This window comes from Melospiza georgiana, chromosome 7, assembly GCF_028018845.1.
Source record: "Melospiza georgiana isolate bMelGeo1 chromosome 7, bMelGeo1.pri, whole genome shotgun sequence".
NCBI lineage: Eukaryota > Metazoa > Chordata > Aves > Passeriformes > Passerellidae > Melospiza > Melospiza georgiana.
In genome coordinates this window covers 24,473,542-24,499,537 of record NC_080436.1, presented here as the reverse complement: position 1 = coordinate 24,499,537, position 25,996 = coordinate 24,473,542, and the positions used below count along the sequence as shown (strand labels likewise).

Here is a 25,996-nt window from a genome sequence, read left to right as displayed (position 1 = left end):
CTCTGGGAATAGACTGACAACAAAGAAGATGGAGCACAGGATTCCAGCAAGCTGTAGGTTTTTTTTAAATGCACCTAAGCTCACAGAGGATGGGAAAAAAAGGCTTTATTTCCTCTGTGTCACTTTGTTTTTATAGTCTGCTGTCTTGCTGTATTGACTCCCTTCTCCAGGAAGAATACCAGCAGGCTCTTTTCTCTCTGGAGTTCTGCAGATCTGGAGTTTGGTTTCTGAAAGTTATAGATGAAAAAGTTGGGGATAGGGGCAGACCTTATGGAGAAAGAACTGTTTTCCCTTTCAAGCTTCATACCTATGGATCTTTTCTTTCCCTTTTCCCTTAAACCAGCTCACAAACAAAAAACCAGACCTGTCTCTCCTTAAGGTGGAGACATGAAACACTATTTTGTTGGGTTAGAAAAAGAAGTTGCAAGATGTGCTCTCAGATAAATTATATAATGATCTCACTATCAAGTCTTGTCTTACACATAAAGGTAAAAAAAACCACTACTCTAAACCACTGGATTGTTCTGCATTTAGCATAGCATAGAACTCCATCAGGCCTCTGTCACAAAAGATTCTTGTAGGTCTTACGGACAAACATTTTTACTCAGCACTGGTATTCACAGTAATAATTTGCCATGGACTTCCAAATTCTTACAACCTGTTTCTTCCTTAAAAAAGGTTCCTTGAGATGTCTGTCCTTTTCTCAGTAGCTGTGCACTCACAGCAAGGGGAAATATTTTTTGTACAAGAAACAAAAAAAGAAAAAAGAGAGAGAAAAGAGAGCTGCACAGAGGTAATTATCTTTCCAAACCATCATGTTTGACAGTTCTGTTTTACACTTGTGGAAGATTCTAAACAGTGCCTCACCCTAACTTGCTTGCAAGTGACCTACCTCTGTCACACCATAAAGAGTTAGCCAGCTCAGCCTAAACTGTGACTTCCCAAGATGCTTATTTCATGGTTATTCCAGGAAATTAATTGGGATGCATTGGACAAAAACTGCAAAGAAGCTGGAGAACTGTGGTTGTCCCACTGAAAGACTAAGTAAGCACAGGAGTTTAGCCTTCAAGGACAGCCAACAATTCAAAAGGACAAACTGGCACCATTTTAGGCACAGTGCTAATGGCAGGCAAACATAAATAAAACCCAGCTCAGTTAGCATTTAGCATCAGGAAAGCTTAGTGGCTTTGTTGAACAGCTTTGGGCCATGAAACTTGAGAAATTTCTGCAGGGGGTTAGCACTTCCTGGCTTTGGCAAGGCAGGAAGTATTGCACGAAACAGCCCTTATCAGGGTACCTTGGTGCTGCCAGTCCCAGTGCCAAGAAAGCCCAAGAAGTCTCAGGCAATTATAAATGCTAACACACAAAAGAAAAAAAAAAAAAAGGTGAAAGTCTCTGAATATAAAGAAAGCATAAACTTAGAATGCTTTAAAAAAAAATTTAACCAACACAAGTCTACCCTGAATTAATGTTTCCCCTAATTTCAATAGTGTCATGCATTAAACTGTGAAACAGCAGAGAAATATTTGTCCTGTAAATATTTTAGCAGAAAACATGCTTTAAATAATTTGCCTTAGTGAAAAAAATTCAGAAATATGCAGATTACAAGGCAAACATTAATAAAAACATCTAGGGTATGATAATAGTAAGGAACTAACTGATCTCCCAGTTACATTGTTATTATTACTTGTTACATATTAATGATGCTTTGTATAAGATGCTTTATTTCTTCCTTCAAAAGGATTACAATCTAAACTAACACAGACTCAGAACAGATGGTATAAACAGGGAAGGTAAAAGTAGAGAACAATAGGCAAGCCCAATTTACATATATTCCATCTGTTTAAAATTAATGCTTTCATCACATTTTGTTGGAGATGAAAATTAATATCTCCACCTGGTCATGAGAGAAGTACAGGGATGGAGGGCAAAAATGCTGACTCTGTGGTCCGCTTTTTTCCAACAAAAAAATATTCCCAGGCATCCTCACAGGAGTAGGAGCAGGTGAAGAGATGACAGGATGAAATGTCAGTCATTCTCCGTAGCATTATCTCAATCAGCCCACTAGAAATTTTAAGCACAATTCATTGATAATATATAAGAATTAATTATAGTGATTCATTCACCACACCTTAATCTTTCTGAACATGGACAGTGCATCTACACTCTCAAGAAGGGAAATAAATTTCTGCTAAAACCTTACTTTTCTTTCTTTCTTACTTTTTAGCTTCACCACAGCTCTTCAGTGGTGAAGAGCCTTATAGGTATGAGATGTGGATCTCTCTTTGGAGCTGTGGAGGGCCCTTTCAACAGCACGTGAGCATTCCATGCTGGCAAGTACTTCACCTTGGCCTTGTTTGAAGGCACAATCCAGAATAACTCAAAGTTGGTGTGTCCACATCTGAACATGTAAGATAAATAAGAATGAGTGACATAGAGGGCATAAACCTTTAAAGCTCCTCTGCCTCTTCCTTCAAGCTGCAAAATCCATGTTCTCCTGTTGTAGCTGTCCTTGGTTCACTGCTTCCTTACTAACAGTTTACAGCACTCAGAGACTGTGCAGTGACGGCTTCCTTTGTAAAGCACTTCCCAAAAGCCCTGGAGCAGAGTAGGATTTGCAGCACACTGGGAAAGCAGGCACAAATGCTTTCATACATGGGACAGATCCAAATATAAATTCATTAATGCAGGAAAAATTGAAGCCATGAAGTCCACATCAACTTCTACTCAGAGATCTCTACACAGAATGGAAAACAAAGAAAATCTATATATTTCTGCAAAGTGGAAGAATTTGAGAGTGATAAGATAAAAAGAAAGTGGGCAAAACAGGGAAGTTTTTCAAAGCAATTTCATTATTGCATCTATTTGAACTAAACTGAAATAAAATTCAAAGTATTCCATGAACAGCACATTCACCAAAATTTGATTACCAGTGTGTTTGTGCATTGGAAACCTCTCACCACCAGCTACCCAACTTCATGTCGCTTATGACTGCACAAGTCCTGAGACAAATCCAGTTCCCACTGTGTTCCCAGCCACCCTCATTCCCTGACACAACCTCCACTGAACTCCTCTGCCTCCATCTACTGCTTCAGCCAGGGCCAGCAGATCCAGCCACCGGTTCCTAGAGCAGAGCTCATTGCAGGCCGGGCAACTTTAGCTGATAGACTGGTGACAGTGTGACAGCACTGATCACTGCCGAGCTCTTCGTGTAGCCTCTCCCTTCCTGGGGGCACTGCTTGGTGTCTCTTTCCTTCTTCTTTTCTATTCATCTGATTTTCACTAAACCAGCTGAAATTTAATGGGTGAGATTTCTGCCTTTCTGCTTATTTTCAAGTAATCTTCCACAATTTCAGCACCAGGGTCAAGAATTACTAAAGGATGCACACAAAGTGCAACTTCAGAACATTGTTTCTGGATGACACCCAAGCTCTTAGAAAGGCATGGAAAGGCTCTTCAGAGAAAATGTTGCTCTCCAGCATTGGCACCACACACCAAGAATGATGGGATCAGTGCTGATCCTCCCAGTTGGCCTTGGAGTTTGTGATGGGTCCATGACAACTCAAGTATGTTATAAAACAATAATAGCTCTACTGAACATAGCTATTCTATAGACCATGGTAAACTCCCGTAGGTGAATAGTGATGCTATGAATTATTTTCTGTAAATACAAAGACAGCTCTTACACAGAGCAGTCTCCCAACAATGAACCTCTGTTGCTAGTTTCCACATTTATTTCAATTCAGTGCAATAGCTCAGCTTCAGCATAACCCAGCAACAAGCTCAATTGATGAAGTCAAACTGAAAAAAAAAGGTACTCTAAGCGAGTTAGTTCTAGCATCTCTCTGAATAGGATTTAGATCAGTGAATCTTTGTAATTCTGCCATTTAGTCTTGTGCTTGCTGTGGGTTCTACAAGCATATGTGCCTCCAGAAGAGAATTTTTCCATATCTCCATTGGTTGCTCTACAGGAACTATTTGATTGAGCAAATTGATGGACCTCAATTAGAAAAAGATATATTTTTAAAAAGAAGATCTATCTTTCTTCTCATTCAGTCCTCAACTCTTTGCAAACATTCTTAGCTACAGTATCTTAGTTATGGTGTTTATAAAGGATGAGTGATCTCTTAGAATCTTAATGAGATCTGCAGTAACCAGAGAAAACAAAATGTTAATCAAAGGCAGGGTGGAGTTCTGATTACATTCTAACACTAACATTCGAACACATTCTTTCACAAGAGAAAGGCCATTCTAACTTATACATAGGATGGATTTTTTGGTTTTGAGGCACTTAAAAAGCTGAAAAAATAGATGAGAAGATGGGAATGATTATGCAGTTCCTAAGAAATCTTTTGAGATAATGAGTAGGATACCAGTCTATGAATTCTGCAATCTTGGTAAAAGTAGAATAGCAAGTATTGCTGCTTTTCAAAGGATATACAAGAAGAGTGTGGGATGTCAATTTGCAAGGAAAAATGATAGTAACAACTTCTTATAGCAAGAACAGAGATATTGCTGGACAAGAATATTCCCACAAATCTTCATTTGCAATAAGCTTTTGAATGTTGAAGAATAATGGGTAGGATTTTATTCTATAGAAAATTTTAAAGGGTTTTTTTTCCCTTTTCCTTCAGGGAATCGGGTTGAAGACAACCTAGCAAAAAAAAAATTACATTGATTTGCCATCAAAAATTGAGATTTGTTTTGGATTCTTTTTGTACCATTTATGATACATATAGGGAAATCATTAAAAATATTTTTGGCTTTAAGTAACAACTCACAAAAATAGGAGTTTTCTTCTAAAACACTTCAATTATATCAAAAGTGTCCGTGTAAGCAGAGCACTGAATCCGTGTCCCATTGACTTGTGGGAAATTGTGCATAAGTTACTAAAGATGCAGACAGTGTGTTCTGAGCAGATATTTGGTGGATAATACCAAAATAGAAGAAGCTGAAGCTTGTGCTGGTATACCAAACCTATCTCCAAGTAGAATAAACAAGATAATTTTAAGAAATTAAATCTAGCCATCAAGTTCATTAGAAAAGGTATAGAAAGCAAGGCTGAGGGTATTAGCTGAATATTATAGAAGACAAAGAGAGAAATCTGAGAACTCCTGTAAACTTTGAGTCACAGAAATGGACAAGACAGAGCACAGCAATCATAAAAATTCCAAAAGTTGCACTCTAGGAATCTATTCAGGCATCAATCTTTAGACACTGACATAAATTGGAGTTTTGTTAGAAATTCCAGGTGGCAACATATGATCTCTAAATATTTATGAGAATGCATTAGTATTCAAAAGGGATTAATGGATTTCCTGCTGGGGGCATTGGAAGCCTTTAGTGGTCAGATTTTTAAAATCAAGGTGTTTATTTTGATTTTAAGGACTGAACTCAACAGCTTGTTCAAATAGGTAAATTGATTATGTAATTATAGTGACATTTCAGGGTATATCCTTTTCACCTGATTATGCCATAGGAAATAAATCACTAAATGGAATCTACTGGTTTGCTTTTTTTTTTTCTTGAGACAATGCTAGGTAGGAATTAGAAAATCCACATAGAAATGAAAAATCCCATTGTCAGTGCCTGGTCTTACTGACTTTTTAGAAAAAACGTTATTAAATTTAATATTAATTAATATTCAGACAATGCTGATACTAAAATTTTGAAACAACAATAAAATATTTACTACATAATCTATTTTTTCTTTGTGCCAACAGCTGCTTTGTGCTATCAGTGATGAAATCACATACTATAGAAAAGGAGAGGCCTATTAGATCTTCTGCATCTGCCTCCCTCCTCCACAACCAAATTGCTCCTCCCTGCTTAGAATTTTCAGAATGGCCCCTATGTTTATCAACCTGAATTCCCTGTTTTTCAAGTCTGTGGTTAAAATTTCTGTACGTTTTGATAACAAAAGCTTCCATAAGAAAAGCAACAGAACTTCTACCTTGCAAAGCTATCAAAAATATCATTAAAACTTTTTACACCCATTTTCAGTTTTCACAATGGTTACAATCAGCAACAGCATAAAGAGATAATTGTTCAGTGACAATAGAATAAATTCAACCAAACTGCAGTATGCTAATGTTATGCAATGTTACTTGGTATATATATTTATTAATATGAGAGACCTTTCCTTTTTTACCTCCGACCACTTTCATCAGATTCTTGGTGGAAATGCTGTCATTTCTGGGAGGAATTTTCTACATGGTATTGCATGATGCTGTGTGTCTCTAAATGCTGATTATTTCCCCCCTCTTTACCTATTATGCTTGTCACAGGAGTCTCTAGCCTGAAATCAGCATAAATGAGTGTGGCTGGCACTGTGTGCATGCACAGTCACACGGCCTCATCTGTGAATCTGCAGCAATTAATTATATTTATAGTGAAATATCTGCAGAACATTTGCATGTATGAATTATGTATTGAGGAAAAAGCAGTACACTATGGTTTATGCATTTTTTGTTCTCATGAGAGTCCCTTTGTATCTGTAATATATGCTATGAAGCAAACCAGATTTTTATTAATTTGTCTATCATCTTAATGATGAAATATAATTTTAAATAAAGACATTGTTTTTAGAAGTGTTTTTCAAGTCACTATTTATCATTATTTTACCCTTACATTATCAAATAAATTGTTCATTACTCTTTAATGTATTTTTTCTTTAAGATTAAGTTCTTCTAGCAAACACCAAGGAAAAACCCGTGAATCATCAATGAGCACAGGCCAGAGTTTAAGGCAATGAAGTATGCATGAAATATAAGCGTGATGTGATTATCCCTCTTATTATGGTTATTACAATACATAATGAGCAGTGTCAGTCTGTTATCTTATCATTTTATTATTTTGTGGATTCACCCAAGAGTAAAATGTAAATGTAGTAACAGAAGTAATGAGTCAATGGGCTGGGAAGCATGATAAAGAAATAATAAGAAGGTAGTATGCTGCAAAGACTGTTCTGAGCTAGACTAATTGTATGCTCTGAAATTAATTATCTGCTACAAATATGACAGGTGGTTAAGTTAGCTGTGAAAGAAAACAGGTCAGAATATTCAGAAAGCCTTTTTTCTTTGCTGAAGAACTTTTGGAGACAATATTGAATTAAAGATTCATACATTAAAATTAATCTGCTTGAAGCTCCTGTTAAGAACTTATTTTTCACATACTGTCCTAAATAGAGGTGTACCAAATACAGCTTTACATTTTTCAGAGGTGTACCAAATACAGCTTTACATTTTTCATGATTTAGTGCCTGCATATGAAACACTAACTTTGATTTTCAGTGTTCATTAGTATTTTTCCAAAAAGCAAGAAAAAATATCTAAGAAATAACAAGAAATCAGATAACTTCTTTTTTTAAATGGTATAACATACAGTAGTTTAAAATACATAAAAATAAATTTTATTAAAACCCCAATTTCTTTAATGATAGGGCCAGAATCTAGTGCATCTCTCTCATGGTGTGGCTATTGCATACACTCCATGCACTTGTTTGCTTGGGTATAGGTTTACAGCCTGGAGAAAGGTTCCAAATATTAAAACTGAAATGATTTAAATTAAATCTTCTTTGAATATTGCTCCCTAATTATCCTAGTTGTTTACAGTTACCACAGAATTTTCACAGATTATAGAAACCATTAAAGACTAATAATTACTATAACGCTTGAGGAGAATTTTAAGATGAGATTATTTTTCTTACAAAATCACCATCAGCATAGCCACACACTCCAGTATTACTTAATTTATTTTGCTGTAGAACAGTACTCAGCCTGGAATTATCTTAGTTAGAGAGGAGGAGGGGATTATATTATTCTTCAAGGTTCTGTTGCAGGAAACATATTAACATTCATTGACCTTGCAGTGGTAATTTGTACTGATGAGCATCATTATATGACTGGTATATTAAAGCAGCCTATTAGAGATAGGAAGCATCCTATGCTATTCAGAGACACTATTACCATTTGAGATGTGGCTGTCATGGAGTCTTTACATACAGGAGATATTTGGAACAGTGGAAAACTACTAGAATAGCCTGGCTAAGCCATCAAGTTATTGTAGCTCACAGCTCAACCTTTAAAAATTAGATCATATTAAAAAATCACACTGATACCTTTCTGGTAAATAAATATCACATCTTTCCAGTTTTAACCACAGAACTACCTTCTATTAGTGGATGAGTAAAAATTAAATCCTAGAGTGAATGAGAAATCCATGTTTGGGAGTACAGAGTCACTCTCCGTTCTGACCATGGAGACGCTGGCCGAAAATAGAACTGTGATTGCAGTATTCTAAATAGAGAGTCACCCTGCAAGCTCTTCTTAGGAGGTGCAACACATCTCATTACCACATTTTGGAAGAAATATGTTCTTAACAGTGGATTTTCTTCTTGTATTGAGGCCATGAATATAATTACCACTTGATAATTTACAGTGTGCCAACTGTTTTACTGCATCCAGTAAGCAATAAAGCACTAAAGGGAACATGAAGTTTGTGGCACCTGCAACTCATTAAAAGGGCACTATCAGAAAGTGTTTAGTTGTCATGTAGTGCTTGGCTATACACAAGCAGCATTTAAGATTGCTGTAGGGATCCTTACATAAAGGACCATTGGCAACATAAGATGTTCAGGGAGTGTATGTTCAGAGCACAGAACACAGGAAGCCATACCAATTTATGAAGGGAAATTGATTTTCTTCAAAAGTAGAGCAAAACATCTCTGGCCATAGGAAGTTATGTTTCCTAACAGGCTTCTCTGTGTTCTCTCTTGCCTTTCATGTTCAGAACACACTTCTACTAATAAAAGCGTTTGCTATGCAACCACAAATGAGAACATATCAAATGAACAATTTCACTAATTAAACAAACAGGTACATAAAAAGAAACATCAACTTTTATTACTTAACATAATTAAAGTTTCCCTAGAATGAAGTACTTAGCTTTATTTAGCTAAAACCATACAAAGTATTTGAGAAGTGCTGCTGTCACCTGTGTGTCCCCAGCTCCTGTGGGTATGGGTCCTCCTGCATGAGCAGTGGAGTGTTCCTGACACCCTCTCTGTGTGCTCTGAGCTGAGCATTGTATGAATTGAGCTGGGTATAGAGCAGGAGAGAGATCCTTGAGCAATTATCTTTGTAAGGTTCCTTCTTTCTCCAAGACTGTCCTGTTGGCACACAGAACATGCACAAGGAGCTGCAATATACAAATGCAGGCAGAATACCAGAGAGCATATGGAGGTAAAGAGGGAAGAAAATCCAGAGGAAGGAATCTGGTGATACTAAGACTGGGTGGTTAAATGGAAATAAATAGAAAGACTAGTTGTGTTAGGGTCAAAAAGTTTTTAAGATGAATAGAGAGGGCCTGGGAATTGGTTGACTGGGAGAGAATGATCTCAAGGTAGAACTGACCAAAAAAGACTGCTTCAGTAAGTAAACTGAAAACAGGAAAGCAATAGAACAGCTCAGACATGTACGGTGACAGCCTGGATTATTGGCCACTCAGCCTATACATCCAGTCAGAATATTGAGATATTATGACTGGACAAGTAGACTGAGACCTCTAGTGAGCTAGGCTCAATGTCAGGTGAAGGCTGAAAATGAGACCTGAAGGAGAGATGGTGAGGCAGAGCAAATAAAGATATGAAGGAAGATGCAGAAGAAACCAGGCCAAAAATAAGAATGAAGAAACTGAAAAGGGAGGAGAGAGGTGAGGCAAAAGAACCTGGAATGATACAGGTAGTACCAGACAGGCTAGGAAACTGTGGGATTAGTGCCAGGAAGCAACCCTAGGAAAAACAGGTCTCTCTCAGGAAGAAGATGAAGGCTAGGATGAGAAAATAGGCAGATTTCTTGGATGCCATAGTACATCATGATGGAACAAAGAGATTGCAAGAGCTGTAGAAATCAAGTATCTGTGGTTGCTGTTCTGATTGTCACCTGTTACTGGATGCTGCATGCTGGAGCCAAATGTTTTAAAATCTTGCCATTTCTCTCTTAGCAATATCTATAAATCCTACTGAGATACTCTCCCACCCTCAGCTGTCCCTTCACCATCCAGTGGAGCATCCTACTACCAGTTATGGCAGATGAAGCAGCTGAGCAGTGCATCAGAAACTTCAATCTTGTAATGACCCAGGTACACAGTAAAACCAGTATGTGGCCATGGACAAACCTTCACACCTTTTCCTTTTAATTTTAAAGATGTTTCAAGTTACATTCACAAGAATCTGAAAAGATTGGCTAAAACCCATGCAATGGTAACTGGTTATAAATATTTCAGTGCAACTTTTAAACCAGTAACTCTTCAATACAATATTGTGAGCCTTCAAGCTTTTAAGAAGAAAGCAACACTAATGTGAAACATTAGAAGCATCCAGTAACATGGAAGATATTAAGTCTTATGGGAACTGCCTGTAGATAGTTTGTTCATGATTCACAGTTGCTTATACTGAATGAGTCATCCTAAAGTGGATAATCAGCAATCTTTCAGCCATTTTCCTTTTCCACCAGCAAGGACTTTGTAGGCTTAAATTAATGAGAGGCTTTAAAAAGTAGCTGAGAGAAGAGAATTCTGTTTTTATAGAGATCAATGTAAGTAGAAATTAATCTTTTTAAGAACTAAGTAACTCACTGTTGAATGCTTTTCTATGCTTTCTACTGAGAAACCAGTTAGGGCTCCCTTTTCAGAACGAGGTGCTCAGTTTACAGCAACAGCTTTGTACCTCCGCGTTCGATGCAGGCATGTAGTCATGGAAAGCAGCAATTAGAGTTAAGTGAAAAAAGAAGAGACCCATATTTGTTACTCATGGTTGAAAACTGATCCAATTAAAGTCTGTTAAATTGACCCATTTTACACTAGGCTAACCCTGAATAGGGCTCTGGATAGAGGTTTTGGGTGTGTGCCAGAGGAGGGACCATTGAATACACACTTTCACATAGCAAGTGGCAAATATCCTGTAATGGGATGGAATGATATCAGGATCAGCTTTCCAAGAAAGAGTTTGAAGCCTAGCCCCCTAACCTTACCATAGTCAGAGAACACTGTTTTTTTCCCCCTTGCACATTCACTGCACAGTGCAAAATATTTTTGCATTTGTGAAAATGTATGCAAATCCTTACCTGCCACTATTTCCTACCAAGAAATTATTCTGGTCTTGCTTCTTTGCACACTTTTGTTCCTTTGTCCTTCTTATCATGAGGCAATTGTAAGAGAAAAGCAAAGAAGAATAGGTTGTTAATTGTAACAGACTGATTACTATGGAGATGTGTTAGCATCAAGACAGAGCTGATCACGATCAGAAAGTCCTTTCTGTGGATGTTTTGTGAGTTTTGTAAAAATAATGACAAAATCAAAATGAAAAGAAAACAATCTATTTTTTAAATTATCCTCAATATACTGGATAAAGAATGAACATACTGGACCAATAATCTGTAAAACTTGCTTTAAAAGAAAACAGCCATTTCACAGATTTTTTTTTCCCCTACTGCAATGGAAAAACAAGATAACCCTATAAAAATAAGCCCTTCCCCCTCACTCTTGCATACAGTACTATCTCAATCCTTTTAAGTGCTGAAAGAAAAGTCATTATTACAGAACAACAAGGCATCTTCTGAGTTTTTTAATTGCACCTGGTGGAACAGGGACAGATCTGTCTCCCAAAGTAGTGATTCAGCATTTAACTCAGTGAGCCAAATGTAGTCTTGGTGACTCATAAATCTTCAGCAGGGCTGTAGTGGGAATTATTCTGTTCCAATAGACTTCACTGTTTCTTCAGAATGCCACCTACTTTTATCATTTTAATTAATATTCCAAGGCTAACCTCCAACTCTCAGCCCTCAAGCACTTGTTGTTTAATTCATCATTTATTGCTCTTGCGATATCTCTTTTGACATAGTCCATTGTTCAGATTACTGTTCTCAACAATGTTTTATAAATTGCCCAATTTCCTAAATAACAGTGATCATTTTTCTTAGTTACATCTTAAAGGAGAAGCCATCATACAGAATTTCCCCCCTTTTTGTTGGCACAGAGGAAGGGGAATTCCTCTCCTTTATGGACAAAAAGCAGCTTTGAGATTTCTCCCAAACATTGCACCAAGAAGTTGCACTGCAGCAGCTTAAATAGGAATAGGATTTTCTGTTATCATAGCAGTGAACCAATTGTTTGTAATATTTGCTTCATGGCAGCAGAGAACTCAGGCTGGATTATATTAAACTTATCACTGAGGAAAGCAAAGTAACAACAAAACTCAGAGATGGAGATTGCTATTTCATTGGCACAGTCTGGAACAATTATTTTCTAATTCCTCTGTTAATTTCCTTAACTTTATCAGCTTGAAGCAAAAGAACCAGTTTTCACTTTTGGGGGCTGAATGTCCTGTGCAAAGCACTCAGTTTTACCATGCTTTATAGAGGAGAGACCTGAACTCCTTTGAGATCCAAAAAATCCCAATCATTGGACAGGTACATGAATATATGATTTGTGTCAGAGCCTGGCTTTACCAACTTCCAGGTACAGGGAGTCACAGGAAATAGTGCTATAAAAGTGCTATAAAAGCCCATAAATCTTTGCTAATATTTAGAAACAAGAGCAAAGCAGAAAACCAGTATCTGCAAGATTCAATCTCTTCATGTTCTTGTCTTTCTCCATATGAATTAGAGACGCCCAAACACAAAACCTCAGACCATTCCATCCAAGAGAAGAAAAAGCCTCAGCTAAGCTGATGCTCTGCAGCACAACCTTGTGTTGGTTGCCTACACAGCATCCCCTCACTGCAGTCTGGGTGGGCTTGTGCTCAGAGGAGCACAGATTGCAGAGCACTGCAAAGGCTTTTTTTATCTTCTTACTCTCATTGTACTTATCCACTAATGTAAATATTTCCAAAACAATATCTGACTTGTACAGTCATAAATGCATAGGCTGGCAAATCTTCCCAGCTGCATTAGTCACTTCAACTCTATGTCTGAAAATTTGGTTTGGATGAAAACATTTACAAGTGTAAATCCTAAACTCTGTGCCTCACCATGCAGCCATTGAAAATTCCAGCCCCAAATATTCTTATCAGATACACCCTAATGCAGCATGCTTTATTCCAACTGCATACCAATAAGATCCTTGGAAGAAAAACTGCAAGAATGAGTTTTTGAAAACAGGAGATTCAGAGAGAATCATTACTTCTTCAGTCTCAGGTTGTAAATGTACATCCCATTACTGACTCTGCTAATAGCTGCTAGGATGGATTATTGTTAGAGCTGCTAATTGAGAGCTGGATTTGAACACCTAAACAGCTTTGTCATTGGTTGCCATCGAGCTATTAGACAAATTGATAAAATGCACCCATGTGGTATAGCTGCAGTAACATAAAGCTCATTTTTAGCAATATAGCAGATTTCCTCCAGCATTTATCTTGCTGCTTAGCAGTTCAGAAGGAGCAAAATGGGACAGAGAACAGGAGGGAAATGCCCAGAGTGTCTGGAAAGCCTCTCATTTCAATCTTTGCATGTACCCAAGAGGTGAACACAACACGAGTTGGAGACCCTGTTCTCCTTGGAGTGAATGCTAATTTAGACTTCCGCTGTGATCTGATATGCTTTAAAATGCAGCAAATCCCTTATTTATGAATATAAAGGCCATGAAAGGGCTTTAGAATCTAACCCTAGGGGGCTCTTCAAGTGCATGAACCTAGCAATGTTTAACACTTATACTTAGTCTTGAACAGTTTCTTGAAAAGAATAGAGAAAAATACCTGGTAGAAGCCCTCTTTTCTGAACAGTTGAGAAGGCTTCTTGCATGAAATGAGAAAAACCCATTTTCTTAAGGAAATGCTTTCTGGTACTGTAGCTATTGCACATTGCTATTTAGAATTCACATCCCTAGAACAGAGCTGTTGCATACATTTTTTATGACATAATCTTTCACATAAATGCAGTTCTTGGAATGCTGACAGGCCAATAAAGAAGCCTTGCTGTATTGGGGGAACAAAAAACATTTCAGGTCTAATATCAAAAGAGTTATTAAATGTCTCCTTTGATTTTTGTGATGTGAGCTTTCCCAAGTAAGTCCATAGCACTAGCAATGAGACATTGTATAAATATAAAAAGATGTATTCTAAAAGCTACAAGCAATTAAAAGGCAGTGTATTCTTCAATAAGATTTGAAATATGTTCCATGAAAAACAAGCATAATAAATTCATTCTGTTCAGCTCATGCAGAGTCAGATAAGGTACCCTGAGATCAATAGTTGCACTTCTGTAAATCCTGGTTCAAAATTGCCTCACTGGCTTACATTTTGCTTCTGAAAGTGTTTGTGTTGCTCCTAAAAGGACTACAAAAGAGTCCTTTCATAAAACTCTGGGAATCCTCTGGGATGGTATTAGACACCAGTATGGGGAGTTCTCAGCAGTTTGCCTTCCTTCCACCCCTCCTCCACTGCCCAGGGATAACATCCAGACCAGCCCCAGTAAAAATTACATTAGAACCTTCATCCCCAAGGTTCACAGCCTCATTAGCATCTGCTGCCATTGGTCCGGGGTTAAAAAAACATGCCAAATAGTGAACGTGGAGAACACTTGGAGGCTGACATGCAACGAGTATTTGCTTTTGCCTTCCTTGTTCCAAAGGAAGCATTCTCTCCAGCATAGGGACAAACTGTTGCTGGGACTGGGAAATGCTCAAAATATCCTTCTCTGCAGGAAACCCTTGCAGGTTGATCTGCAGGCATCCCAAGAATTGTGGTTCTTGACAGACTTCACTATTAATTATTGCAGCATTGCTCTGACTCTTCCTGAAACCATGAAGTACACAAGGAGTACCATAGCTGCTCATTTTCATTAGTGCTTCCTTCTTGAAAAATAAAAGAAAGCATTATAATAGCACATGACTATGCAGCACATTCAGACACATTTAATTAGTAGCTGCCTCACACTTATTTCTAAAAAAAGCAAGTAACAAAATAAAATAATCTCTGGTATAAACTCAGGCTACATAATACAGGCTGTTTGAAAGGGGAATAGTTTCCCTCTTTAAGAAAACTATCTAACTGCTATTCCACCTGAAAGCCATGGCAAGGATAGGAGCTATCAGTACCTATTCTTTAGCTTTTTCAACACAAAAGTAAATATTCAGTCCCATTGAAGCCCAGCCTTCTTGTGGAACCAGTCCCTCCTGAGCAAATTTACCAAACCAGTAAGCAATATCTTTCTCAAACAGAGTGCTCTCACCTGCAGTTCTTGCTCTGTTTTCCCCCTGACAGCCTACAAGTGAGGTCACTGATAAGTCACTGAGGACAGCAGGCAGCTCCAAGTCTGTTTGGGAGCTTTATAATGCTGTCCAGTTCTAGAAAACTAGAAACATATAATGCAGTCCCATCCAAGAACAGGAGCATTATCCAATATGTGATATGCCAAATTAATTAGCAGAACTAATTAGCAAAGCCATTTTCTGTATCAGTCAGTGGAAATCAGCATCTTCCCCAACCAATACACGCATAATGTCACAGAAGGAACATTGTATCAAACAATTCATTTCCACACTGAAAAATGTAAAAATGTGGAACATAGGGTTTGCCACACCATATAGGATTGATAGTCCAGTACTTCAGCTGTCTCATTTTAGACTGTGGTTAGTACTTCATCATCTGATGAAAAACCACTGAAATGAACAAATGTGGATTTCACCATGAGAAAGAGATCCTAATAACTCATCCTTAGTCAGCACAGCCTGTCTAAGGGATCCAGAGAAACTTAAACAGTTCAGGGTATGAAACATTTCATAAATTTGTACAGAGATTGAACATGAACAGGATAAGGAGATTTTTAAGAGAGTCTAACATTTTTACTGCATGGAGAGACAAAAAATATTCATCCTCATCATGCAATCAAGTCGCAAGCAAAAAGAACTAACATTCATTCTGAATATAAACTGATTTATTTACATGGGACAGCAAAATTACTCTGAAGTGATTTTAGCTACAACCCCCTAAGTCCTACAATTAGAAGGCAGGAGGGCTCAGCAGAAGGGGCACAGCACCACCTGTCATCTTGCTTCCAGGACTGAGTTGGCTCAATTATATTGAGTTTGGCAAAGAAGAAATACATAGCAAGGGAGGTGAAAAACATCCAATTTGTCTCAAGTCACATAATTTACAAATTAATATTAAAATTCCAGGCCTGGATGCATCAGAAATCCTTAAGGGATTTGAAACTGTTGTGTAAGAGAATGTCAGTAACAAATACAGGTATGTAATACTACTTGATATCTACATATAAATATATTCTAATTTAATTTGCAAAGTCAGAAACTAAACTAAATTGAGTAGTTCCAAGTACTGACATACCAGCATTTATATGTCTGTGCCAGATTTATATATTACTTTTGAATGGTATGTTTTTCCTTACTCTCAAAGAATAATGATTACTTAATTGATATTTGTATCATCTCACAGAAGTAAAATGTACTACATATAAATGAAGAATTACACTCTGATGAAATCTTAATTTTTAAAAAAAATTCAACCTCTTGTTACTGAGTGCAACATGAATTCATGACTTAGGAACCTCATTCACAGCACCCTTTTGGCTTAGACATGTTCTGAAAGACTAACCTCTAGTTACACAGAGGGCCTCATCACGTATGACAGAGACAACAAACTGCTTCCCAGTTCTGTAAGTGCAGACCAGGCTTTGCACAGCACTGTCCATGTGTACTCCGTGCCTACTCTCATGGGCTGAACAGGAAACACTTCATTCCCCTATAAGTTCGTTTTACTGAAGAATTTCCCAACAATATCTTTTCTTCCCTCCTTTTCAAAACTACCAGATTAAAACATGACCCTAAAATGATAAATGAATAATGAAAATGATAAATGATTAATGTCCTAATTTTCACAAGAACCCTTTACTTAATACTGCAGACCTAAGTTTGTAGACAACAGGCTAAATCCAGCCTGGGTATGAAAGCTGATGTAATTTATCCAGTAGCTTACCCTGAGTGGAAATTAAAACCATGTACTTTATACTGACTTGTTATTCAAATGCCACTTGATAACTACTCTTACATTGCATTCCATACTACAAAGACAGAAATCTAAATCTCATGGAAAGAAAAAAAGATATCCACATTGCTCATTGCCATTTGACCATCAAACTGCAGATTTCCTCAGAAAACAGAATATTGTATGTGCCAACTACACAGTTGTAGACTTATGACAGCATAGAAAGAAGACCCTTATTAATTTAACACTTCCTTGATTTTCAAGTCATCATTCAATCCCCTAAAAGACTAATCATCATAGGAACATATTCTACAAACACATACCAGCCTTTAAGATGATTGAGAGTAATTGCTTAGCTCTATGCAAAACTGATGTGTAGATATACAGGAAGAATTACTTTTTATTCACAGAAGGTTGATTAAATGGAACATACTGTGGTTCTTCATATAATTTTTTGACAAATTTAGTCCAGGCTCCATCTGGAAGCTGCATTTACCTATTTTTTGTATCTGTCCTTGAAAAATATGATTTAGAAACAAGAAGAGAGCTTCATGCTGTGAAAAAGTGAAACTCTCTACAGGGGCTTTTTGATTTTTCTAAAGACTACTTTGCTTGAAGTTGTGGATTTTCCTCCTATTTGCCAGCTGGATAATTTTATCAATGAAAACTCTTAGTTTAGGTGGTTCAAACAATAATTCATACTTGGAAAGCTTACTCAGGTTTTTGGAAAGGGTAAGCTGTAGAGAGTGAGGCACGATGCTGCAGGACAGCATTGTCTGAGGTAGTTGTACTACTCACCAGAACAAAAGCTAATTCTCAGTATAGACCATGCAGAAGTTATTGCACAGTGTGAGCTTAAGTTTCCAGTAAGGATGGAAGAAACTGTCAATAAATCTGAAATTTGGCAAGGTTTTATCAGTTCCTTTTGCAGGGCTACTTAGAATTTCGCTCTGTAGAGTATTTCAAGCCTGGCAATATTTTGAAGGAAGCAGCTTGCAAAAAACAAAGTTTTAACTTGGACTTAAATCAGCTGATAGTAGGGAAACGGTAGCAACACACTTCTGAGAACGTGGTATCTCATGAAGCACATGACTGAGAACAGTATGGGAAAGAACCTGACAGTGCCTAAATTTTATGTCCCAAACTGAAGTTGATGAACCATAATATTCCAAAGTCACACAGTTGGCGTGCTCTGGGTCTGCTTGCTCTTAGCCCAGTCCTGCACCATCAGAAACATCTAAAAGAGTGCTGGAGCCTCTGTCATTTCTATTACAGTTCTTTCCTGCTCCATCTTCCTGTATCTGTTTGTGATTCCACCTTTTGCTTGCATATTGGGCTTCCAGAACATTGTTGTATTGAGAATAGACAGTGGCACCGTAACAAAACGCAAACTACAAAGGAGAGACCTAGTCTGTGATTAAATAGCCAAGGCATTATGATATTATTAAAAAATAACTGGATAAATAGATGTGGGAATGCAGGTAAATGCTTGTAACATCTTCCATATTGTTTTAGTGTAATATGTTATACTAAAGTGCCTTCAGATTAAATGGTGCTTTGTGCAGGCACCAGCACTGGGCTGAAGTTTTGCTAATATTTTAATTTATTTTTCTAATGACTAGCAAACAAATAGATAGATACTATTCAGAATGACCCTTCTATTTTAGGACTGCAGTTACAATATTAAAAGGAAATAGGCCACACCCCCCAAAAAAAAAGAAATATTGAAAGAAATCTCTTATATCTTCATCACCCTCAAAATGAGCAAATATTGAAAAATAAAACCAGTAAAGAGATAATCCAAGATATCTTACAGATTTCTCTTCTCAGTATTCATCAGTCACTCATGTAAGCACATAAGGAAAACTGAACAGATGTAGGTAGGACAGCTGTGACCCAAGGCCAAAAATCTTCTCTGGACATTTTAAAGAAGACTTGTAAGGTCTCTTTTTAGGGTTTTCACTTCATAAAACAAGGCTTCCAAACAGTATTTGATTATAAACATAGTTACAAATAATTGTACTTAATTATAATTATTTTTGTTCAATGTTTCCAGCATCTGAACACCCATCTGGCAAAATGCCCCTGCACTGAATCCCCTGCTGAATTCAAGATTCTGATCTTGATGTCTGAAGAACTTTGGACAGCTTATTTTGAAATGGTCAAAGGAACCATTCAACCATGTTATGAGAATGGATTCCTATAGAAGTGTCCCTTGGAAACAAGAAAAGATTCATTACAAATGTGAAAATGTGTGACTAGAAGACAATAAAAAATGTTGGGCATATATCAACAGCAGCATAACAACGCTCATGAAGATTAGAGGCACTTTCTACATTCCTCTGTCTGAACAGAAGAGAATGGGAGAACAAATAGTAAAACCCTGGTTAAAATTTATAGCACAGCTATCTTCTTTTTAAGGTACTCACACACTCTATAACACCTGCTGCTGTCAAAATGCTTAGGTAAATTGACTGATCAGGTAGGCCAGAGGCATTGAGTGCAAGACACATTGAAATTAGTAGTTACACATTTCACAAAGACTGCAAGCTAATGCTGCTCTTCAATAGCCCCATCCATCAGTGGCCACCCTTTGTTAGAGAAGGCCACTCTCCAGCTCTTGTACCTAAGGGGTTTATTTCCTTTTTTTGTTTCCCTACCAATTCTCATAAGCTAAACCACTTTTTGGCAAGGAAAGAAGCTTTATGTATTGTAAATATTTTGTTTTCTGTGCACTTTTTTATAATCCACTCCTAATTACCCTGCATAATATATTTCAAAACAAACAGGAGTTTTAACTGATGTAATTTGATGACTGCACCATTATGTTTACATATACATATCTGAATATAATTTTCAGTGCTTTTGGGGATTTAGAGCATTTTAAAAATGCCCAGAAAGTCTTACCTAGCTACCCTTGTCTAAACTGTTAATGCAAGGTGCTAGTTTGGGCCAGGCCCTTTTTTTTCTCCTGAGTCAAACATAGTACATGACCTTTAAATTTCTGTTATGCTCTCAATTTCTCCTTTGCTCCTTACTGAAACTACTTAAAAATATTTGGTTTTGTTTTCATTAGGTTGTCAAAAATATGCTTCAATATTTAATTAATAAATATTTTAGAGATTCTCAGGTGAGTTGGAACATGCATGTATACATTGGTTTTGGCATAGGACAAATTAAGCATCTCTTCAGCATTTCCATCTAAGCATAAAACATTGCATTTTCAGTAATCTTTACCATAGGGAACAGGAATTTGCTCTGTTGGAATTTATGATGCAATAAATCCATTATTATCTGTGACACCTATACACATGTGCAATGTGGAATTAAAATTGCTCCTGGGTCTCAACCATCACATATACACGCACAGGTGTGCAGTATTTATGTATATAAATCTATGCCACCAAAGAAAACCATAATATACACTTTAATTCTTCATTGAATATATTTGGCCCTCATTCTCAGCTACTTCCATTTAAGGCTGTAGTAGTGAAGAGAGCTATATGGAGTTTCTGCCCAAATTACATCCAGGATAAAGTAGTCTATGTTGGAGCAGCCAGCTATGTTCCTTCAGACACTCTACTCTAGCTGAGAATTGCTCAAACAGTCTGTATTACTTATTTTGCTTGGCACAATCTCCACAGCTTGGAGATGTAAGAAGAAAAAATAGAAAGTGTTTTAGGAATGAGCTGTGCTGATCCCAAGTCTCGTGAGGACGCCTCAGCACGAAAGGGTGACACTCTGCAAGAATTCTCTGTGAGAATGCTCAGTGCTGCCTTAACACCAGGAAAATAGAGAAGAATCTTAATAGTTATGAGTTGTTGGTCCAAGGAAAGGAAATATTTCCTCACTGTTCATATGGATCTGACCCAACAGCTTTAACATTAATGCAGTCTCTTCATTTAGGGCAACTAAGGCTCGTGTCCTTAAGTTAACTGTGGGACTCAGGGCTGCAAGGAGGGACCTGCAAATCAGCTGCATAGAGAGCACAAGGCACAGATGGAAGTACACAGCTGAACACATAACACATGTGAAAATGAGTCCTCTTTTCACAACCATGCAAATAGTTCACAGAACTATCCTTGAAAAGGATAAGGGCTCCCTTCACACATGTGAGAATATCTTATTTACTATCAATTTATCTTGATTCTGTGCAATTAGCATGCTATCCTTCTACTCTGCTTTACTTAACAAGGTATCTTAGTCCAAAGACTGCAATCCTAGGGTTCTTTCAAACTATATTAGGCAGCTAAAATATGAAATTAAAAGAAAACAGAGTTCCAGCCAACAGAAACAAGTGACTCATTTCCTTGTGAAAACACACAAGGTTTATGTTACTCTGGCAACGACGTTCACCATTCCAGAATAAAGTCTCTTTGCTCCCTTCAGAGCTTTTATATATTCCTGTTACAATCTATGTTCCACAGTGACCTGACATTGAACCAAGTTATTCAGTTATTCACAAGAGACTGTAAGTTATCCTTTAATTTAGACAGATTCTAGGTTTACTCCTTTGACAACAAATTAATAAATACATATATTCTTCTTCACAGTGAGGATTTCAAAGGAGAAAAGTTATTTCTGGGGCATATTGGTGATATATGCCTTTTCAGAATTGTGTGTTGCCATGATGGACTGGAATGGCTGTGGCTGCACTCCCACAACCCTGCAAGCAACAAACACGTCAGCATTCCAGATGCTGGTTTTCACCAGGAAGGTGATTCAATTGTATCACATAGGTCAAAATGCAAGTTAGGGAAAAAGCCACATAATCTCATTTTGAAATTAACCACAAGTGTCAGGAGAACACCAGCATAATAGGGATACAGAAATTCTGCCCTTTTGAATCCATGCCAAAAAAGTTTCTTAATTACAGAAGGTTCCTTACATATAAAGCTGTTACAGCATGGGCCACAGCACATGCTGCAGTTGAGATGGCCGCAATACAGAGAGTGCCACCAATATCAGAATACAATATCAGAAGGCTTCAGCCCATAGAGTACCACCCTACCTCATCAGAAGGCTTCAGGCATCAGCCCATAGAGAAAAACATCACTCCACTTCAGAAGGCTGCAAAATCTGTCCTTCTCGTTCTTCAGCCCAGCCTTTTATCCCCTCCTGTTGATGCACTGCACCTGTGTGCTCTCTGTTCCCTTTGGTGGTTGCTCAGTGCCCTGGGCACTCCCTGGCTCGTTGCTGTCAGTGCTGCTCACCTGCTGCTCACAGCTGTGCCCATTGAGGATGAGGCTGAGCTGCAGCCCCTTCCCAATGACCACGAACTCTGTGCCTACAGAAAGTCCTAATCCTCGTGCAGTGGGAAAGATGTACAAAGTTCCAAAGCTATAGTTTGGTATTTGCTACTGATTTACTTCAAGATATGTCCTCAAAAGTTAGATGAGAGATTGCAACTCAACTGACAAGGCAAATTTTCTGCTTAAATTTTGCCCATCTATTTGGAGATTTCTCTGGAGTTAAAAAGGAATTCAGGAGATTTTGTCTGCTAGAGTTCTTGCTTTCCTTGATAGCGTAGTAAATTTCAGTCTTAGAAGAAGTATTTTCATGGGAGACTGTGAACATTTTAAAGTTCTAAAATACTGTGTAGGAAAACTCCCACAGAACACATGATGAGCAGAAATATATTGCCATAAACTTCTGTGGAGTAACTGAATTTGAAAACCAAATGCCAAAAAATGAAGCTTTTTGACATTTATATGAACACATAGGTGTTTGGCTGAATGGCTTTCTTTACCCATCTCTTAGATTTTTGTCACTCATGTACAGCTCTGTCATGTAAATTAAGTTTTGGGAAACTTCCCTCTAAGTCCCTGAAAACTTTGCTGTTACTCTTTGAGGGATCAGGGTTTGGTCCCTGCCCCCCTGAAAGTACCAGGAAAGAACACACAAAACGCACTGTGCCCAAGTAATAAAACATTGTCATTTGTACTCAGATTTTCCACATTTACCTATATTAATATTAAGCTGAGAATTCATAAGAAGAAAGTGGAACATTAAACATAATTTGGATAAAGATAATTGAAAGTTCTGAAAAGGTTTCCTTGAAAAACTATTGCTTCTTAAATAAAATCTTCCCAAAAATCACTGACACTTTTCTGTTTCCTGGGCTTGGTTAGAATCTCATTAAGGTGCTGATCTTCTTGATGGCTGACAATGAATTCTATGATTAAGCTGTGGAACCCTCAGCCATGAGTTACTATTAAAGCCAAACTCATAGCAGAATTCAAAGCTCAATTACACATCTTGATCCAAGTTCTTGGCTCCAGTTCTTTCTGTTGAACCTTGCTGAGACAGCACAAAAAAGACCGAAAGAAGATTTAAAGGGGCAGATTCCCTGATACTGAAAAATCTTTGACTGAGGCAATTGGAGATTGGTATAATGCCACACAACCCTAATTTTAGTTTCTAAGAGGTGGCTCAGGATTGAAAGATGGCAGGGAAGTGGGTGATCCTCAGCCACCTCAGATGCTGAGTCTCACATGGCACACCTTGTAGACATACTTCTATTCTCACAGTTTGTGGAACATATTCTGAGCATGTTCTGAGCACTGAAAAAACCCAAGGATTTATATAGATACAAAAAAATGAGGATTAGAAGGGATAAGTTCAAAGGAGCCATGCTGTTCTAAGATGTACGAATACATTACAAAACAAAAGTTGTCTGCTAGTTATCTGTTGAAAATAAAGATGAAGACTCTTTTCCTATGACTTCCTCCTTCCACCAAAATATCTGGAACGGATCATTAACAGAGGCAGGCTGCATATTTGGAATACTAGAGGGATTTCAGGTATCTTTCCACATGACTTTCCTCTGCAGCAGTACTGTTATCCCATAGTAATGCAATGCCTTCATGGAGATAGGAAATGTAAGAAAGAATATTTTGCCTCTTTTTTCATGTTTAATAATTCAGATAAACAAGATATAGCAGAGTCAGGCAAAAAATGCTGGTTTATGAAAGTCACTAAAGGGAAAAGGGCTCTTTCATACTGTAAGATCCCACAATACTGAATACTGCCATAAGCATTCTTGGATATTACAAGGCATTGAGAAAATACTACATAATCAGCATGTGCTCCAAATACTTGTTATAAAATATGCATAAGCTGTAATTGCCTGTGAAAGCTGAATGTTGATAAGAAGAAGTAATAATTGTGGTTTTGGCCTTGATCCTTAAAAAGACGTCTCACAATAATAAAATTGAGTAGCTAATACAGAAATCATTATTATCTTATGAGAAATGTAATAATTCTGCCTAGACTAAATTGACAGACTATATCTGCAGTATATAAATGTATTAAAACAGATAAAATAGCACCAGTTTACATGAGGTTGATGCATGATGTTCATTGCTATAAACTCCCAAAACTGTAGAAAAAGAATTCATCTTAAACTGTCACATGCTGAATGCCAATTCTGTTATTCAGTTACTGTTACTGCAATGTGCTTCTCATAGGACCCAAGTACACAGAAACAAAACACGGTTTGAGTGCAGTCACTGGAAAATGACAGCAGCAAAGACTTACATTGACATCTCTGATTACAGCATGAGTATATTACAGTATGATTAGCAATAGCTTGCTCATTACTGTCATTTCTACGTTTCTTTATATCTTTACAGGGTGTTTGTTGTCAGGGTAGTAAATATGCTAATATGCTAAAAGATAGGAGACCATGCTGTACAGCAGCTGTCTTTCACAAACCTCCCTGCAGCATTTTCCACAAAGTACCTGTTCCAGAAACAGAATAGCTGTGAGAGTCACAGTTATGGCTGGAGAGATTTCTTACAGGTATCTTCCAATATGAGGGCAGAGACACGGGACAAGTGTCTACCCCAGGAGACCTGCACAGGCAGAGCAGCACTGAGGTGGCTGGTTCCTTTAGACCTGTTTTGCTGAGGAAACAAGCTGTTATTTTTTTACTAGCTGGGTTTTTTGGGTTCTGTGGGCTTGTTTGTTTGTCTTTTTTTTTTTTTTTTTTTTTTTGTCCCCAAGCACCAGGTAGCATTGTTAGGTACAATAAATTACAACAAATGCACAGATCAGAAACATATTACATGTGGGTCCTCCCAGGTCTTCACCATTTTCTTTTTTTTTTTTTTTCAATTGAAACACTTCAAAGGACTGTTCTTACCTGCAAAAAGCAGTTCTTTTAACAGTGGTTTTTGTTGCCTCTACAAAAAGCAAGAATAGAGGGAAATACTTTCTTTTTTCCCTGATTTAAATAACATGCAAAGTTCAGTTGTCAAAAGAAAGTAAAACAAACATTACTTGTGCCCTACAGTAAACAGTGCCTTGAGTGAAAGCTTGTGTTGGAAAGAAATGCACACACAGCTTGGTTTAGGAGTGCCATTGGAGTCACTGTCATGAGGTCTTTATGAGGTTTGCATCTTTGCATGTGTTTGTGGTTAAAAGAAACTTTCTGTCACAGCAAGTAGTAACTAAAAATACCCAAAGTTAGTTATTTAAGAAGGTCAAAAATCTTGACAATGCTTATTTAAAATACTTGTTGGCTCTTCATACCTTTAAAGGCAGGAATAGTCTCCTTTGGAGATCAGTGTCTGAACACCAGGAGGAGGCTGCTCACTCTGAGCAGCCCTGGCAGAGCTGTGAGTGCTGAAGAGGCTGCAGCCCTCCCTCGGTGCCCAGAGCCCCTGGGTGTGCAGCTGGGACTGTGCCCTGGCTGCCTTCTGGCTAAAGCACCTGCACATCCATCCCATGGAATCCAGGGAAGGAGAAGGTGTCAGTGGAGAAAGTTAAAGTGCACCTTGTCTTCCCTGGTTTATGCAGAGCTCTGGGCTGCCAAGCAGAAGAACCAAAGCTCTTTCTTAACTGGCTAGCTGGGAACTAGGTAGTTCTGCTACCTGGAAGCAGAAAACCACAGAGCTCTGTGCAGGTGTATTGCCCTTCTGAGAAGCATTTTCTTCTGTCTGGACCTCCTGCACAGTCAGAACCCACCTGTGGAGCAGCTGCTGAGGGTTGGGAAGG

General features: G+C 37.8%; 1 protein-coding gene across 1 annotated transcript in view; it reads right to left on the bottom strand.

Annotated features, from left to right (window-relative positions):
• Nucleotides 1–22,057, bottom strand: part of RBMS1 (RNA binding motif single stranded interacting protein 1) — a 175,137-nt gene extending 153,080 nt beyond the window's left edge. The window contains exon 1 of the mRNA XM_058027957.1: nucleotides 22,008–22,057. The gene's annotated coding sequence lies outside the window, so the exon portion shown is untranslated. The remainder of the gene's footprint in view (nucleotides 1–22,007) is intronic.
• Between the last annotated feature and the right edge of the window lie 3,939 nt (nucleotides 22,058–25,996).